Source organism: Taudactylus pleione, unplaced genomic scaffold (assembly GCF_031769625.1).
Source record: "Taudactylus pleione unplaced genomic scaffold, aTauple2 ptg000006l, whole genome shotgun sequence".
Taxonomy (NCBI): Eukaryota; Metazoa; Chordata; class Amphibia; order Anura; family Myobatrachidae; genus Taudactylus; species Taudactylus pleione.
In genome coordinates this window covers 7,156,667-7,176,960 of record NW_028284409.1, presented here as the reverse complement: position 1 = coordinate 7,176,960, position 20,294 = coordinate 7,156,667, and the positions used below count along the sequence as shown (strand labels likewise).

The following is a 20,294-nucleotide window of genomic DNA, read 5'->3' as shown; positions in this document are numbered from 1 at the left end:
TTATACATACATATATGGCAGTTTGTTTAAGCCCAGCCTTTACTCCGCATCCCGGTCGGTTCCACCCAGCAGATGACGTCATCGGCGTGCGACCAACACAACACAACGTGCGTGATGATGTCACGCGTCGCTGCTTGCTGACTTCACCCCACAGAGTACAGGACACTCGAACCAGTGGGGGAAATGTGCGGCAGTTAACCATGATACAAACCATAATCCTGAGAAAATAAAGATAATAGTGATGATAAACAAAGAAAGACTAGAACGTAAACAATACACAGGACTCCAAGGGGAGGTAAAGTGAACTCCCTAAAACATTACAGGGAATAAAGAAATAAAAGAGTGAATAAGGATGTGCTGTTAATACAATAAGAGACATAAAGAAACAGTACATTTTCTAGATGTCAATATTTCCTGGACAGGATCTTCATTTAACACCACTCCTTACAGTAAGCCTGCTGACTGTAACACACTTCTCCATGCACATAGCCATCATCCCATCTCTCTGATTAAGAGTCTGCCATATTCGCATTTTTTGCGTGTTAAAAGAATTACAAATGACATAACTAAAGCGGAATCAGATATCAACAAGATGATGATCAAATTCCATAACAGGGGTTACAACTGGAAAGATCTACAAACTGCAAAAGCCAAAGCCTTATCTCAAGCAACTGCAAGGAATCACAATGCAATGCTCAAAGGTAAAATGAAGCAACAGACGCTGTTCATCAATCATTTCAACACAGGAAGCAATTTCATTAATACCACCACTAAAAAGCTTTGGTCCATCATCAACACAGACTCCAATATTCCTGCACTCAGGAACACCAAAATTATGTTGGGTTACAAAGAGGAAAAAATGTGAAGAATTGGCTTGTACATAATGATGTGTCTGCATATGCATTGAAATACAGTGTCATTTCTCCTTACCAAGAAACCAGGGTGCTACAGATGCACAGGCTGCACCACTTGTAGATACCTTGAACTTGGACCAGATGTTGTTCACCTGCACTCAGGCAAATGGATTCCCATAAGACATGTTCTCACTTGCACCAGCAAATTCATCATATACAGTCAGGTGCATAGATATTGGGACATTGACAGAATTTTCATATTTTGGCCTCTATTCACCACCACAATGGCTTTGAAATGAAACAAACAAGATGTGCTTTAACTGCAGACTTTCAGATTTAATTTGAGGGTAATTACATCCAAATCAGGTGAACGGTGTAGGAATTACAACGGTTTCTATATGTGCCTCCCACTTTATAAGGGGCCAAAAATAATGGGGCAAACTAAATAATCCTAAATCTAACTTTCACTTTTTAATACTTTGTTGCAAATCCTTTGCAGGCAATTACAGCCTGAAGTCTGGAACGCATATACATCATCCCTGGTGGTGCTCTGCCCGGCCTCTACTGCAAATGTCTTCAGTTCCTGCTTGTTCTTGGGGCATTTTCCCTTCAGTTTTGTCTTCATCAAGTGATATGCATGCTCAATCAGATTCAGGTCAGGGGATTGACTTGGCCATTGCATAACATTCCACTTTTTAGCCTTAAAAATTCTTTGGTTGCATTTGCACTATGCTTCGGGTCATTGTCCATCTGCACTGTGAAGCACCGTCCAATGAGTTCTGAAGCATTTGACTGAATATGAGCATATAATATTGCCCGAAATACTTCAGAATTCATTCTGCTGCTTTTGTCAGCAGTCACATCATCAATAAATACAAGGGAACCAGTTCCATTGGCAGCCATACATGCCCACGCCATGACACTACCACCACCATGCTTCACTGATGAGGTGGTATGTTTTGGATCATGAGCAGTTCCTTTCCTTCTCCATACTCTTCTCTTCCCATCACTTTCATACAAGTTGATCTTTGTCTCATCTGTCTGTAGGATGTTGTTCCAGAACTGTAATGGTTTTTTTAGATGTTGTTTGGCAAACTCTAATCTGGTCTTCTGTTTTTGAGGCTCACCAATGGTTTACATCTTGTGGTGAACCCTCTATATTCACTCTTGTGAAGTCTTCGCTTGATTGTTGACTTTGACACATATACACCTACCTCCTGGAGAGTGTTCTTGATTTGGCCAACTGTTGTGAAGGGGTTTTTCTTCACCAGGGAAATAATTCTTCTGTCATCCACCACAGTTGTTTTCCGTGGTCTTCCGGGTCTTTTGGTGTTGCTGAGCTCTCCGGTGCATTCTTTCTTTTTAAGAATGTTCCAAACAGTTTATTTGGCCACACCTAATGTTTTTGCTATCTCTCTGATGGGTTTGTTTTGATTTTGCAGCCTAATGATGGCTTGCTTCACTGATAGTGAATGCTCTTTGGATCTCGTATTGAGAGTCGACAGTAACTGATTCCAAATGCAAATGTCACACCTAGAATCAACTCCAGACCTTTTACCTGCTTAATTGATAATGAAATAACGAGGGAATAGCCCACACCTGTCCATGAAAAAGCTTTTGAGTTGATAGTCCCATTACTTTTGGCCCCTTAAAAAGTGGGAGGCACATATAGAAACCGTTGTAATTCCTACGCCGTTCACCTCATTTGGATGTAATTACCCTCAAATTAAATCTGAAAGTCTGCAGTTAAAGCACATCTTGTTTGTTTCATTTCAAAGCCATTGTGGTGGTGAATAGAGACCAAAATATGAAAATTCTTTCAATGTCCCAATATTTATGCACCTGACTGTACATCATCAGGTGCCCTTGTGGCCTAGCATATGTGGGGAAAACCTCTTGTACTTTAAGAGTGAGAATGGCACAACACAGGACTGCCATCAGGCAAGCATTAGAGGGAAAAGAAATTGATCAGCCCGTAGCCAGACACTACTGTGAACATAGACATCCGTTGACTACCCTCACTTACAAAGCGATTGACCATGTGCCCATCCACAAGAGGGGAGGTGACAGAGACAAGCAACTCCTGCAACTTGAAGCCCGTTGGATACACAGGATGAACACCGTCTCCCCCTTTCGGCCTTAGTGAGACTCTATCATTTGCTTGTTTCTTGTAATTACCCTGTACCTTGGGTAATTTCCCATCTTTTGGGATGTGGTTCACAATTTTTCAATTTCTTTATTCAACTTTTCAAGTATTTTTCATCTTAAATTTTTTTTTTCCTCCTGTTCTTTGTTCTTTTTCCTTTTTTTTTTATTCCGTTTTTGTTCCAGAGCTCTATTTTTGATCCATTTTGTGAGTATACCATCCTAAAAATGGGACATACACGCTGCTCCACAACTGTTTGCAGAGTTTATGCTATTATAATTTTTTCTCGGAGCACATTTGCTCTTCTGCATTAGTGACTGCTATTAGGTTATTGGGATGTATCTTTTGGATGATCAGGCGTTCTGAGACGTTCGGATTTTGCTACTTACAATCATACAGCACTGAATGTGCCCGATCTTGTCTGATCTTGGAAGCTATACAGTGACTGGCCTGGTTAGTACGAGGATGGGAGACCTCCTGAGAATACCATGTGCTGTAAGTGAATTTCACAGTAGCCTACATGTTCAGCCCAGCCTCTCCAACAGTCGCTGCCGCAACCATTGGCAACTGCATTAGTTTTGTACCAAGCATTTTTTTTGCAACATTTTGATACATGGACATTGTTCTGCCCTCATGTTTTCAAACACTACTGGACTGTGGAGCTCTTTCAGACCCGCTCGCTAAGATGCATGCTCTCGCTGCTGCTGATGGTATGCATTGTGCGCATGCATATGCATCGCAGAGCGCATGCGCATACCTTAGCATAAGTCCAAAATGCATTCACTCGCTGCGCATAGACAACCCAAGCAGAGTGAGTGACAGGAGAAGCCGTTTGTAGGTGGTAACAGGGGCTGGCCATTAAAAATGGGGGAGTGGAGGTGCAAACGCAGGCATGCCTGAGCATCTCAACGGCATTTTAGAGGTGTACATAATTATAAGACAGCATCATAGTACATGTCACCTGGCTTGTTTTTACACTGAATTGCGCGCAGTGCTTGCGGCAGAGTATGGTCAACCTCAAGCGCTGCGATCGCATCCGATGTACCGATGGTTGCATACACTTCCTGGACATGACGTGCACAAGTGGGCATCTTAAAACAGGCTGGTGGGTGTCTGCATACACTATGTGTTTGCTTTCTAAGAAATACTGGGTGTGCTAATGCATTGTTGTGCGGGAGCACTGCCTACGCAATTTGCACACACATCGTGCGAGTGATCGCATCTAGCAAGCGGCCCTGAATCAGGCCCTGTGTCAGCAGGGAGTTTCACTTAGTCTCATCACAACATTCTTATTAGATTATATCTTATACAATTTGTTGCCATTGTCATTTTATATCAGGAAACAAGTTTTTTGTTATGTATATGCTAAACCATTCAGATGTGGATACCAGTGATAGTTTTATACTATCCATTATATGTTGGTGGGTGTTTATGTGCACAATTTTGGCGTGCACCTGTTTGTTTCCAGGTCCACTTGTTGTGCCCTTTCCCCTATGCCCACTTCACTTTGTGTATTTTTCATTGTCCATTTGATCTTTATGTCTCTTATTCTATTAACCCCACATCCTTATTCACTCTTTTATTTCTTTATTCCCTGTAATGTTTTCATTTGTCTTTTTTTCATCATTAGCTTTTTTTTTACCCTCATTTCCCCTTGAGGGAGTTCACTTTACCTCCCCTTGGAGTCCTGTGTTTGTTTATGTTCTAGTCTTTCTTTGTTTGTCATCACTATTATCTTTATTCTCTCAGGATTATGGTATGTATCATGGTTAACTGCCAGACATTTCCCCCACTGGTCCGAGTGTCCTGTACTCTGTGGGGTGATGTCAGCAAGCAGCGCCGGCGACGCGTGACGTCATCACGCACGTTGTGTCACGTTGGTCACATACCGATGACGTCATCTGCCGGGTGGTACCAACCAAGACGCGGAAGAAAGACTGGGCTTAAACAAACTGCCAAGTATGTTTGTATAAAGGTATGTTTTTTATTCATTACACTGTGTTATTGATAAAAGTCTTAACGACTCAAACTTTGAACGAACGTTCCCTTGGTTGGTGTGATTCTTCATTACAAGACCCATGAGTGCTGCTGCCTTTGCTAAATCTTTATATATATTAGAAATGAGCGGGTTCTCAGAGAAATGGACCCACCCGAACTTCGCAATCCGAGCTTGGATTCGGGTCCTGCTCGGGTTTTCTCGACTGACTCGGATCCGAAAACAAGGCAAAAGGTCATCCTTCCGCTGTCGGATTCTCGCGGGTTTTGGATTCTATAAAGGTCCCATTGATCGGCGCCATTTTCACTCCGGCTGTAGAGAGTATGCAGAACAGACATGCTCTGTCTATGCTGCTGTTTTTCAAGGGTGCAGTGTTGTTGGGCTGGGGGTCTGTGCTGCTGTTATTCAAGGGTGCAGTGTTGTTGGGCTGGGGATGCAGTACATAAATGGGGGCTGCAGTACATAAAGGGGTACTGCTGTGTTGTCCTGTCCATCAAGGGGCTAGGTCTTTAGTACATAAAGGGGTGCTGTGTCATCCAGGGGTGCTCTGTCAATCCATGGGTGCTCTTCCCCAGTGTTTAAAAAAATAAAAGTTATATAAAATTATCGTTCCTCAAAAAAAAAAAAATCTGTTTTGAATTTTTTATGTGTGCTACTGTAGCTAGTAGCTACGCTATTATTGTTCGGTGACACTGCCGGCCAGATTGCAGTTTATCATCCATGTATTTGTGACTCTGCAGGTGGTCCATCCACACTCTGCTGCTCCGCAAGGGTGCTTTGTTGTCCACAAAGGGGTGCTTTTCCCCAGTGTAAAAAAAATAAAAGTGAAATAAAATTATCATTCCTCATAGCACAGTGTGTTATTCTTATTCATAAAAAATATTGTGACACTGTAAGTGGTAGCGAAGTGTCTTATTCTTATTCATAAAAAATATTGTGTCACTAAGTGGTAGCGAAGTGTGTTATTCTTTTCTTCTTATTCATAAAAAAATATTGTGACACTGTAAGTGGTAACAAAGGGCCTGATTCAGACCCACTTGCAAGCGGCTGTCCGCTCGCAAGTGGGTCGATGTTGTGCACTGCGTATGCGCACGACGGCGGGAGCTCCATCGTGCGCATGCGCCAGACGCGACGAGCGAAGGAAAGTCCTTCGCTCGTTGTGTCTGATCAAAGGGGGCGTGCTGTCGATGTTGATTGACAGCACGCGCCCTTTGGCGGGCGTGCCGGGGGCGTGCCTCCCTGACTGGGGCGCTCCCAAGGGAACGCCTACCGTCAGAAGCCGGTCCACTGACATCACTAGTGATGTCAGTGGGAGTGATTTTGGCTCTGATAGAGCCAAAATCTCTCCGGGCCTTGCGGTTGAAAACCTCAACCGCAGGCTCCGGCTCGCAGTTTCGATGGTTGCGATGGTCACGACCATCACGGCCATCAAACTGCACGCTCGTATAGGCTGTGGGTGGTGACCCACAGCTATATGAGCGTCCAGGAGGACGCTCCATAATTATGGAGGGCGGCCCTCATTCAGAGCGTGCGCTCTGCTCAGAGCGTACGGCTCTGAATGAGGGCCAAAGTGTCTTATATTATTCATAATAAAAATTGTGACATGGTGAAAGATCAGCTTTGAAACCATTGGAGAAAAATAAAAATATTATTATTAAAATGGCGGATAAGGGGGAAGGTCTGGTTATTCTAAATAGAAATGACTATGTAGAAGAATCATACAGGCTGTTAAATGATGAAACAACATATAAAAAGCTGGAATATGACCCCACAGAGGAAATAATAGAAAAATCTAGACGATTATTAGAAGAAGGTCTCTTGAATAAAAGTATTAATGAAGCTGAATTTAATTATATGTTGAATTTATTCCCCAGAGTTCCATTTTTTTTATAATACACCTAAGATACATAAAAGGCTCTGTGACCTCTAATATCTCTGAATTTGTAGACACATACTGTATATTAAAAAATCTGTGTGTAGTCTAAAATCATATGTAAAGGATTCTACACAGATCTTGAGAGAATTAGGTAACCTCATGTGGAGTGCTGAGTAGAAGTGGTGCACCATAGACATGGAAGCCCTATACACCAGCATCCCACAAGAGGGAGGTTTAAAAGCAATAGAGTGGTATTTGAATAATGATATAGAAATTAATAACCATTTAAAAATATTCATTCTAGATTGCATAGCATTAATCCTAAAAAATAATTATGTTAAATTTGAGGACCAATTCTTCATCCAGCAATGTGGTGTTGTGATGGGGACTCCATATGCACCAAGTTTAGCAAATCTATATTTGGACAGATGGGAAGAAAATGTTGTATTGAATAATAATCCTTTTGAGAAATATATTAAAATGTATAGAAGATTTATAGATTTATAGATGATGTACTGATTGAGTACAATCTGCGCTTTACAGCAAAACGTGAACAATCTAAAATTGAGTTTCTGGATCTAGTCTTGGATACTACGGATTATAAAGATGGAGATTTAATTAATACATATACACACTTCAAGCACGTTGATAGTAACAGCTATGTTCATTACAATAGCTGTCACTACAACAAATGGGTAACAAACATACCATACTTACAGTTCACAAGATTAAAAAGAATCTGTTCCAGTGAAGTAGTGTTCAAGGAACAAGCAAAGATCTATGAACAGAGGTTTAAAGAGAAAAAATATCCCCACATATAATACAGAGGTGTTATGATAAGGCAAAGGAAAGAGCAAGGTCAGAATTACTTGAATATAAAACCAAAAAAAGCGAGGAGCGATACACAATACCATTTGTAACCACATATAATACAAAAGCACTAGAGCGTTTAGAGAAATACTTACTAAACACTGGGGCATTCTAGGGCTAGATCCCTTATGTAAGGGTGTAATATCGGAACAACCTAAACTAGTCTTTAAGAAGGCAAATAACTTAAAAAACAAATTAGCACCCAGTAAATTACCTAAGCTGAAAGAGGAATGTTGGCTAAATAAAACAAATGTTTTTTTTTCCCTGTAACAAATGCAAAGTATGTAAATATGCATGTAAAGACAACAAGAAGTTTTCTGACTGTCAAAAAGAGAAAGAATGGGAAATTAAAGGGAAGCTGAGCTGTCAAAGCACTCATGTAATTTATATGTTGATATGCAAATGTAGTAAAATATATAGAGGTAAAACTAAGCACCAACTAAAGTCAAGAATATCAGAACACACACGGAATATTGATATATAAAGTAAAAAATCATAGTGTACCACAACATTTTGCGGACTGTTGTAACTCCAATCTAAAAGGTTTTAGCTTTAAAGCAATTGAAGAAATAAAAATAGATGAAAGAGGTCAAGATATTTTAAAACAACTATCTAGACGTGAAACATTCTGGATTTATACCCTAAATAGTCTTGTACAGTATGGCCTAAATGAGAGCTATGACTTCATACCTTTCCTGCATGACTAGCCATGGGTGGTGGCACCTTTGAGTACGCTTGTAGTTGGATGGTATCCCAATCGGGTTCTGATATGGTGGCACAATCTGGCTAGAGTGCGGTCCTTTGATGTTAGAATCTCAGTTAGTAATGTAGTGAAACATGGTACCTATACTAGTGCCAGAACCTCCCATCAATAATAACTTGGGAACAAATATAACAAAATATATGTTTAGTGATATGGCGAAATATGTTACTTATATTGTTGTTATAAATTCCTATTATTAACAACTGGGGAATAAATATAATTAAATGTATGAACAAACAGTAGAAATAGGTTTACACAGAATTATGAACTGTCATTTTTTCTATTCTGAAACATCGGTACATTGGACCTAACTAAAAAGATTGTTTTGAAACAATAGTAATTATTTAAATCAATAATAACAACCTTGCAAGAGGTGGATGTTACAATAATCCTTAGAGAAAAGAACTGTTGCAATTTTGAAAGTATATAGAAATGAAATAGATATGTTACTAATCATCTCATTCTCTATTTTCTCTATTGTTGTTTCCAATTATTTACACATTTTTTATTATTTGTATTTTTATTATTTTTTATTTGTATCAATTATATGTATTTTTATAATTGTATATAATATATGAACATTGAGAGCAAATAACAGTCTTATAGAAATATTGGCCCTCATTCAGACCCACTCGCAAGCGGGCGCACGTACGTTAGGCGTACGTACAAAAATATTTAAATTCAATGGCTCGCTCGTATTTTCGTTCGCATCTAAAATTCCTCCCTAAACTCTGACGACCCCTCCTCTAACTAACGAGCGTACGAAATAGCGAGCGTACATCCCCGAAATGGCTTGAAAGGAACGCACGCACAAGTATAAACAGGAAGTGGCCTTGTCAGATGTCGATTACCTGCTCCTTTATTCTTCCTACCTCCATCAATCGTATCATGCCAATCAATGTATCAATTAGCTTAATTGTTTGTTTTTTTCAACACAATGCAAGAAACTTTACTCTTGTCCGTGTTTGTGTTTACCCGCAGAATACGTGCGGATGAAACATTCGCTTTTATTGTTCAAAAAACATGTGAACCACAATTAAACAATTGTACTATTGCTGTGGATCCCCGCATATTTCCCTGGGTTCATTTCTTTATTTAAATTTGCTTACGCATGTCACTGCATCAAGCCTATCATAACTCTCCAGAGATTTCTGGCCCTGTCGAACACATGACTCATACACTAACCAATAAAATTGCTCCTGTTAATTTCCAAAATACATTAGCCAATCAGAAAATTTTTACACACTTTATCAAAAATGATTTTTAAGAAAAACACCATTGCCATCATGAGAGCCTCCGCATTCACCAGGCGCGAGCTGCTGGTGCTTACGGAGGTCATGGATCGCCGGATCACCAGCCAACCTCAACCCATGACCAACCGGCAGAAGCGCTCCGCGTATGCGGAGGCACGGTCCCGCCTGCGGTCCTTCGGCTCACGCCGCAACATCGGCCAGCTGGAGCGCAGGTGGTCCAACCTGCAACGGCGAACGCCCCGCTTGCTGGCATGCTTTCGCATGCAGATCCTGGCAAGTAAGTGTTATGTATTGTGGTTTTAATGTTTGTGTTTGTGGGGCAAACTGCGTGTGCATGTTTTCCTGTCTGTCCTATTTATTATTTGTACTCATATCTGCGTGTGCATGTTTTCCTGTCTGTTCTATTTATTATTTGTACTCATATCTGCGTGTGCATGTTTTCCTGTCTGTTCTATTTATTATTTGTACTCATATCTGCGTGTGCATGTTTTCCTGTCTGTTCTATTTATTATTTGTACTCATATCTGCGTGTGCATGTTTTCCTGTCTGTCCTATTTATTATTTGTACTCATATCTGCGTGTGCATGTTTTCCTGTCTGTTCTATTTATTATTTGTACTCATATCTGCGTGTGCATGTTTTCCTGTCTGTTCTATTTATTATTTGTACTCATATCTGCGTGTGCATGTTTTCCTGTCTGTTCTATTTATTATTTGTACTCATATCTGCGTGTGCATGTTTTCCTGTCTGTCCTATTTATTATTTGTACTCATATCTGCGTGTGCATGTTTTCCTGTCTGTTCTATTTATTATTTGTACTCATATCTGCGTGTGCATGTTTTCCTGTCTGTTCTATTTATTATTTGTACTCATATCTGCGTGTGCATGTTTTCCTGTCTGTTCTATTTATTATTTGTACTCATATCTGCGTGTGCATGTTTTCCTGTCTGTTCTATTTATTATTTGTACTCATATCTGCGTGTGCATGTTTTCCTGTCTGTCCTATTTATTATTTGTACTCATATCTGCGTGTGCATGTTTTCCTGTCTGTTCTATTTATTATTTGTACTCATATCTGCGTGTGCATGTTTTCCTGTCTGTTCTATTTATTATTTGTACTCATATCTGCGTGTGCATGTTTTCCTGTCTGTTCTATTTATTATTTGTACTCATATCTGCGTGTGCATGTTTTCCTGTCTGTTCTATTTATTATTTGTACTCATATCTGCGTGTGCATGTTTTCCTGTCTGTCCTATTTATTATTTGTACTCATATCTGCATGTGCATGTTTTCCTGTCTGTTCTATTTATTATTTGTACTCATATCTGCGTGTGCATGTTTTCCTGTCTGTTCTATTTATTATTTGCACTCATATCTGCGTGTGCATGTTTTCCTGTCTGTTCTATTTATTATTTGCACTCATATCTGCGTGTGCATGTTTTCCTGTCTGTCCTATTTATTATTTGTACTCATATCTGCATGTGCATGTTTTCCTGTCTGTTCTATTTATTATTTGTACTCATATCTGCGTGTGCATGTTTTCCTGTCTGTTCTATTTATTATTTGTACTCATATCTGCGTGTGCATGTTTTCCTGTCTGTTCTATTTATTATTTGTACTCATATCTGCGTGTGCATGTTTTCCTGTCTGTTCTATTTATTATTTGTACTCATATCTGCGTGTGCATGTTTTCCTGTCTGTCCTATTTATTATTTGTACTCATATCTGCGTGTGCATGTTTTCCTGTCTGTTCTATTTATTATTTGTACTCATATCTGCGTGTGCATGTTTTCCTGTCTGTTCTATTTATTATTTGTACTCATATCTGCGTGTGCATGTTTTCCTGTCTGTTCTATTTATTATTTGTACTCATATCTGCGTGTGCATGTTTTCCTGTCTGTTCTATTTATTATTTGTACTCATATCTGCGTGTGCATGTTTTCCTGTCTGTTCTATTTATTATTTGTACTCATATCTGCGTGTGCATGTTTTCCTGTCTGTTCTATTTATTATTTGTACTCATATCTGCGTGTGCATGTTTTCCTGTCTGTCCTATTTATTATTTGTACTCATATCTGCGTGTGCATGTTTCCCCTCTATTTCTGATTTATTCATTCTACTGCTATTTGGCTTATTTGTTGGTTTTTTTTTTTTTTTTAGTTTTGTTGCCCGGATTTGTCCATAAACTAACCGCAATTTCTTTGTCATATTTTAGGGGGACAGCCAAGACTCCGCCGTCACCGTCCGTCCAGACGGCGTTCCCGGCCACTATCCCCAACCCCCAGCCAACACTCCACCCCAAATCTTTCCCCTATTCCCCACTCCTCCCCAGCCTTCCCAGACCCTCTCCCGGAAATGTCGGGCCTCCTTCCCCTCCGTCCCACTTCCCCCTCTCCTCCACCCACCCCTCTTCCAATTACCCCCTCCCCGGAGTCCATCATAACTCCTCCCCATTCTTTGGGTAATGACGGATCCTCCGAGGAGGATCATGGAGGTATTTCCGGAGCTCCCGTTTTGTCTCCCGGTATGTGTTTTTTTTGTTTTTTTTTAAAGCACAAACTGTTTGTATGTAATCATGTGTCGTGCCTTTCTTTGTGTTTTTGTGGCTTGACTTTTGGTGATTTTGAAGGTTTGCCTTTACCTCTTCCTGGTGATTTCAACATACACATATCATACCTGTGGGAATTTGTACCTAGGCCTTGTATTTTTGCCAGCCCCCCCTTTTTGTTTTTTGGTTTGGGTTTAGGAGTGATTTGGTTGTGTTTTTTTTTTAAAATGTGGATTCCCTATTGTTGTATTAACCCACACACTTTTCTCACCCACAGAGGAACAGAGGCGTCGGCAAGAGGTGGCGGATTGTGTGGGGCAGATGCGCCAACATGTCATCGGCATTCTGGTGGCCCTCGACCGGCTGTCTGGCCTCCTTCGGCAGTAGTTTTTTTATTTTTGTTATATTTTCAAAATACATTTATTAAGACAAATATACGTTGTGGCTCATTTTTAAAATCCCAAACCAAGATAGTTTAGCATGACATAAGTAGACTGTTCCTGCAAGGATTTCCCTTTTTTAAAAGTTAGATTGAGTTTTGTCTTTGTATGTCAAACAGACACAAGAAACACATAACAGTAACAATGTCATTTCCCTTTTTGGGTGTAGTGTCAATTACATATTTCTACATTTTCCAGGTTCCTAGTTGGTGCGCAAGCTGCTTAGGCCAATCTTACAAATCCCAAGGTTGGGCCAGGCTTCCTTTTGGTGTGGGTTGGGAAGCTGAAAACATATTTCAGTTTAGCTCAACTGGCGTCAGTACTGGTTTACCCCTTAGTCAAATGTAACTTGTGTTAACCTGGTTACACTTGCTGTTAACGTCCCAAAAAAGGAAGACCATTTCACTCTCCAAACATTTATTCACAACATAAAAGAGAAAACAAAGTGGTCACTCCCAAAAAAAAAACACAGTGATAAATTCAAATACAACACATACCCAGAAATAATTAAATAAAAACAAAAAATCAAGAACTGGTTGACGAAGGACCATGCCAACATGATTCCACAAACATGGCGTTGCGATATGGGTTCCAGAATATATGCCCAAAAGGACCAGATCCAGGTTTGGTAAGGGTAGCAGGAAGTAGTGAGCGTTGGAGTGCCAAAGATTATGTGAACAAACAGAAGATGGTGAGAAAAAAAAAACATAATTAGATGTTCGCAAACAAACACAAACACATTAGGTATAAACACTGTAGTTTTGTGAAAACTTACCTAAAAAATCTGGCCACCACATCATTGTGTATGGCCCCCCCACATACTGACCTTCGACCAACCTCGGGGGGGCCATCCTCAGGTAAGGCATCCTCTGGCTGCATTGGGACACCACTCCTTATGGCAATGTTGTGAAATATCCCACACAGGACCACAATTTTAGACACCATATCCGGCACATACATGAGCTCGCCACCAGAGCGGTGGAGGCATCTGAATCGGCCTTTTAAAAGGCCGATACAGCGCTCCACCACTTGCCTGGTGGCTGTAAGTGCGGAATTATACGCACTTTGTGGCCCTGGTGTGGGAGCCAAATAAGGAGTGAGCAGCCAGGACATGCAAGGGTATCCACTGTCTCCTGTGAACAAAAATAGACCACATCAGGAACACTGTGTATCAAGCTTAACATTGTTATGTACTAAAGGTCTCCACTTACCCAGAAGCCACGCATCACCAGCTTGTAGGTTGGTTAATTTCTGCCATATCCCTGATTGCCGGATGACGAAGGAGTCATGAGCACTTCCGGGTAATTTTGCATTCAGGGACAGGATCTGGAGGGAGGCATCACATACCACCATTACATTCAGGGAGTGATAGTGTTTACGGTTTCTAAATATTGCCTCCAGCCGTGCTGGAGGCTGAAGTGGTATGTGAGTACCATCCACAACCCCTATGATGTGTGGGAAGCCAGCTATTTGGTAAAAATTGGCCTTGGCCACACTAAGGGCACCCATATCCAAAGGCATTTTAATAAAATGATGGAGGTGCTTGAAAAGTGCCTCCATCACTGCCCTCAGGATCCGGGAAAAGGAGGATTGGGAGATGCCCGCCACTATTCCCACCGTTGTTTGAAACGATCCTGAGGCACAGAAATGTAACACCGCCATAAATTGCGTCAGTGGTGGTATTGCTGTTGGACTGTCAATTTGCCGCTCAAGATCACTTTCTATTAATGAGAGAGTGTCTATGATGATTTTGGGAGGTAGACGGTAGCGTCTTAAAACCTCATCATCGGGCATTCCAAAAAGGGTGACACGTGTTCGAAATATCTGGGGCCTTGCATGCCTACGATGCCTACGCCTGGGACGAGTTTGAGGTTGGTCGTCTTCCGGGAGCAGGGCCAGAACAATTCGCCCCAGATCTACCTGAAATTCAAAGTTTACAATGTAAGGCTTTTGATCCACCCCAAAAGTAACATAAAACAACTTAGCTTTCTGATACCATCCATAGCTGCTTACATGCCGGGGTATTGTCATGATACGTATAAACTGTAAAAAAGCCAAAAATGAGACATCAAAAATTTAGAGGGTGAATTTTTGTTTGTCAAATTGTTGCAAGCCAACACATAAAATAGGCGAAACACACATTTGTCCATCGCTGAAAACGACATTGCACACCGTACGTCAAATAGGGTTCAAATGGAGCCCAAAAATGGAAAAGGGAAAAGCAAAACTGGTTTACATGATGAATAAGCCTCGAAAAATGCGTTAATTAGTTCGCAAATGCAAGTCACTACACCAACAGTCAAAAATGCGTTAATTAGTTCGCAAATGCAAGTCACTACAACAACAGTCAAAAATGCGTTAATTAGTTCGCAAATGCAAGTCACTACACCAACAGTCAAAAATGCGTTAATTAGTTCGCAAATGCAAGAAAAAAAATGAACTTACCCAACTCGAATAGATAAGATTTCCAAAAAAAAGGTCTTTGGGTCCGAAAGCCAAAACAAACTAAAAAAGATGAAATTAGTGTTAAAAAAAAAAATGCGAACCAAAAAACAGAAGTAGACACCAATTGGCCACAAATTAGACTGCACAAAACTTACCAAATCAGGAAAGGATGGGGAAAAAAGCCAAAAAATGCGAACGGAAAACCAAAACAACTGTAGCAAAACCAAACAAAAAACCAACTCTGCCAAATCCTCCAACCGCAAACAACCAAATCCAAACAACTTAACCGCCAACAATCCAACAACCCAACCTCGACTCCACACACACCAAGCCATAAATAGTGTTTATTTTCCCGCACAAATTAAGGATGAATCATAGGGACGCACAATCAATGATGCGGCCGCAAACAAAGGACGCATGTATAAATACGTCACGAATTCACATTGAATTTCTGGTTGATTTCATTCTGGAAGCAGAGACATGGCTTCAGACCAGAGAAACAATGCCCAAAAATCCGGCGGTAAGGCCTTCATGCATTTTGTCTCAATGATTATTTTAAAACAAATATATTGGTCAAGTTGTGAAGTGGCTAAATCTGCATATTTACCCAAATAGGTGAGGAGGATGACATGGAAGAGACTGCTGGCCCCAGTCAACCCGCCAAAGCTGCCAAAAAAAAAAGGCAGCCACATTTCACAAGCAAGGAGATGGAGGTTTTGACCCAGAAGTGCGTTGACATCCTGCCCCAGGCAGCCAGGAATATGAGCCAAAGCCAGAAGTGGAGAATGTGGGAGGAGGTCGCCGTTGCTGTCAATAGGGTGGGTGATTATGTCCGTCTAGCCCGGGATGTCAAACGGCGGTAAGTAAACACTTTCCCATCCTATAAACAAACCCCATTGTAAAAAAAAGGATAATGGTTCCAATTTCATTCCACAGATGGGCAGACTTCAAATATCGTCTCAAGCAAAAACTTGCCGACAGGGCTAGGCATGCAAGGGGGACAGGTGGGGGTCCCACCCCTGTGTCATTGGAGTTGACAGACTTAGAAGAGCTGGCACAGGGGTGTGTGCAGGCTGTGGAGGTGTTTGGCGTGTCCAACATGGATACGGACATGCCAGACTTTGCGGCTCCTCATGTTGGCCAAGGTAAGTCTTGTGATGTCACCAACTCTGAAATGCTATTGTGCCAATATGTAGATTCTAATGTGAGTCTTTTCGCAATTTTCCGAACAGAGACAGAGGCGGATGAGTCTGCTCCAGAGGGGAGCCTTGGCCGCAGAATTTCTGCTGGCTCTGCAGGGGAGGAACCAGTACATCCGGCTGAGGACCCTGCAGAAGCCAGTCCAGGGCAATCCCCCTCGCAGGCAGTGGGCCTCCTCACAGAACTCAATTTTAAATCGGATTGCCATACGGAGATTCTGCAGAGGATGGACGCCAGTCTGATACGGGTGGCTGAGGCCCTGGAGCAAAATGCTGCGGCCAACGTGACCATTGCTCAGGCCCTGGCGGAAAATACCAGGGCCAACATCCGCATCGCCGATGCCCTGGAGCAGCTCGTTCGCCAGCACATGGTGGAGCCGACCTCCCTTCCTGCCGGAACATCCGGATCCTCCACCTCTGGCACAACATCAGCCAATCCTCCAAATGTGCCTAGCCCTGTGCCTAGTCCAGAGGCCACAACATCTGCCTCTGGACAGGCCAGCCCGATGGCATCCCGGACCCGGTCTGGCGCCCACCCTCACCCAGCCAAACGGGCGAGAAAACGGTGACAGCAATGGCGACTTTTCCCACACTCCTTCTGTGCTTGGCTCATATTCCTTTCTGGTCCAAACTTCCCTCTCCTTTCTTGTGAAATGTTTTTAAATTTGGTATTTACGTTTATGTTAGCAGTTATGGTTTTTTTTTTTCTTTTTTTAACAAATATCTTTGCCACAAAAAAAAGGAAACAAAATATTAGGCCAATTTGTTTGTGTTTAAACAATAAATTTAAAACAAAAAACTGAGATTGTATTGTGACATTATTGTACAAATGGGTTACATTTAATCCTGGCCCTAAAGCCAAAAACTGACCCTCTTAAAAAAAAAAAAAAGGCCTCTTTAAGGAACGTTTAAAAAATCACATAGCGATGCAAATTCCACAGTAAACCAAAAAAAAGGGGAGCTAATTAAAACATGATGACATTATTGTTACAATAGGCCATAACCAACAAATTGTGGCCAAAATAAAACACCAAAAATGTACGCTAATTGATTGTGTAATCATGACATTAGCAGCTCTGATTTCCACCTGCGTACGCTTTTGTGCTATCCCAATAAACTGCTTTCCAAACACATACCAAGCCGGTTTTCAATCCAACACTAATTACTTTACTGACCAGCCGCGATTAATCGCAGCACCATCGTTGAGTACCGGGACGGAGGAGAAGGCCATCGCCAATGTGGTCGAGTAATCCTGACCCTAAGCTGTGCGAGCATTTTGAAGGGAAAGCGGATGTTCCAGTGACGTATGAGACGGTCCGAACACATTTGACGTTCGCATCTGCTAATGTATGTACGCCCCAAAAACGCCTCGCCACGCCTGCGTTTTTTCATCTCCACCCCCGTCAACACCCAAAAACGCCCTGTTCTGTCAATCACATTTGACATGTCACTTCCTGTACGCTATTTTAGGAACGAGAGAAAAAAAGCTCGCAATCTGCCGTACGCACATGCGCAGTGTAACACCGACGCATGCGCGGTTAGTCAACATCGGAACGCAACGAGCGTACTGTTGTTAACGTGCGGCTCTGAATGAGGGCCATAGTTTGTTATATACAGAGAGACATATCTGTGAATAGGACAAATAATCATTCCAATCATGTGTTTTTAGTGAAGCTATTGTTGTTTCTAAAACTTATTAAATGATTGTATATTTGCACAACTGATATAAGTAAAATGTTAGACTTTTAACCAAAAACTATTGTAAGTTTAGTAAAATTAAAGTAAAAATTGTGTTATATGTAAATGTCTATGTAAAAGGCAATGTTATAATTTATTAATTGTTAATTGAATAATTAGACATGAAACATGGCTAGTATAAAAGGTATCTAAGATGAGGGTAAGCCCCACCCCCTGACAAAGTCATCGACAAAACCAGTTGGGTGTGATCTAAACTGATGTGAGACATTGAAGTCATCTGCTATCTCCAGAAGCAGCGCTGACCCGGAGGCTCCTATAGTGGTGGCGACCAAGAGATCTGCCAGCTGAGAAGGGCTGATTACTGGGCTATGTACAAAGTTCTTAACCTTGATGTATGTGAGCATTATTACAAGTAAAATGATACTTTTTATACTATTCTCACGAGTGTGCTATTCCTACTATCTGTATATTACATATATATATATATATATATTATACTGCAATTTTTTTTTCTGTGTATTTCATTGGTGGAGACAGCATATCTTTGATGTGCACCACCTACTATGAAAATTCTGTTAACTTTTTTAACTGCTTTCTAGTTTATTGGGCAGAGTCTAATGGGCAACATACTGTATCTTCTAAAACTCACTTCTGAAAACTCTCACTTTAGTAAATTTACCCCTAGGAATTCTTTATATGGTTATTTAAAAGTGCAGAAGTGTTGAATGTTGGCCCACATTTCAGGTAGGTTTTCACTTAGTGAACAAACCACATCTTAAATGAGACTACATTTTCCTGACAGCCCTTGATTTCAATAAGCTTTGCATTGAAGGTGTATTCTAAACCACCAGGTGGCACTATTTGGCTGATAAGGTGCAAATAAGGGACTTGCAAAATATACAGATGCTAAGCTAGAGTTGCGTAAAACGTTGCATGTAGAGTCAGAGGCAAATGGAGGATTTATAGAGAGGGTTTTTCAAATGCATGAATGTGGAGGGGGCATAACAATCTGATGAAGATGATGTGGTACTTAACAGGCACTAGTCCACTTCTAGCCACCTAAATTCTCCCTTGTAATGATACACATCACAGTATATATCACATGTGGTTCACACTCCATGCAGAGCAGCAGGTCAGTGGCTATAACTCCCAACTGCATACCTCCCAACATCCTGGAGTGTGGAGTCAGGACTCTATGTGGGTACTGAAAGTACATGCCTGGAAAACTTGGTGTGACCTTGCAGCATGGGGATTTGAGTCAAGTCCCCTTTACTCAATACACCAGGGACATATCCAGCACTCTCGAAGCTGCTGGGCTGCTCCCTGGCTCTCATGGCACTGTTTAAATACTGCATTGTTTAGATCCTACTGCACATGCTATGCAGATGAGTAGATGAAAGAATGCCCACCCCCCAATCTTTCCCCCCTGTGAGGAACTACAGTCAATGTGTTTAACGATGGGATAGTGTCGGTGCTGTGTTTGTAGAAAAATAGGTTCAGGAATGCGCAGAGGTAGGTGGAGCAGTGGATAATGTGGGAGGGGTTACAGAGGGTGGGGTATCAATTGGTGGGTACCAATATAACATGTCAATCTATCATATAAGTATATATGAGGTGGTGTGAATTGGCCCAGCCCAGGTGAAGAGTCCCAGAAGCTCTGCGGGTGTTTAACATCAGATGAAGCACATGGAGGCCCAGAGCTGGGGCGGTGGAGGCCAACTGGCTGAACAAGGCTTGGTTCAGCTGAACACTACAGAACTGGTAAGTCCAATTATGTTCTATTCCCCAAAATCACCAGGGTTTGGGCATCAGGATCATGCATATGGCCTGTGGCGCAATAAGCAGACAAAAGGCCCATAGGGCATAAGGCATTAGTCCCAGTGATCCCAGTGGTGGTTCCCCCGAATGAGGGCATTTCCTTTCCTTTTGCAGGGTCCCGGAATGTTAGTTTCCATCTGTGTCTGTTTTGCATTCCAGGACTCTCAACTGAAGCTCCCTCAGTTGCCTGAAAGTGAGAGCGAGTGACGTGAGGTACCGTAAGTGTCCGACTACACTTGCATGGCTACAGGCTTTTCCACCCTATGGCCACCTTCACATGAACATTGGGGTTTACTTTCCAATTCAAGAGCAGAGGGGTCATTTCTGGGCAACTGCAAGGCCCCTCTAAGTAGCTCAAAGCATGTGCACTACAAAACCCTAGGTACCAA

General features: G+C 41.5%; 1 pseudogene; it reads left to right on the top strand.

Moving 5' to 3' along the window:
* The first annotated feature begins 3,383 nt into the window (after positions 1–3,383).
* Positions 3,384–3,502, top strand: LOC148543052 (5S ribosomal RNA; annotated as a pseudogene).
* The last annotated feature ends 16,792 nt before the right edge of the window (positions 3,503–20,294 follow it).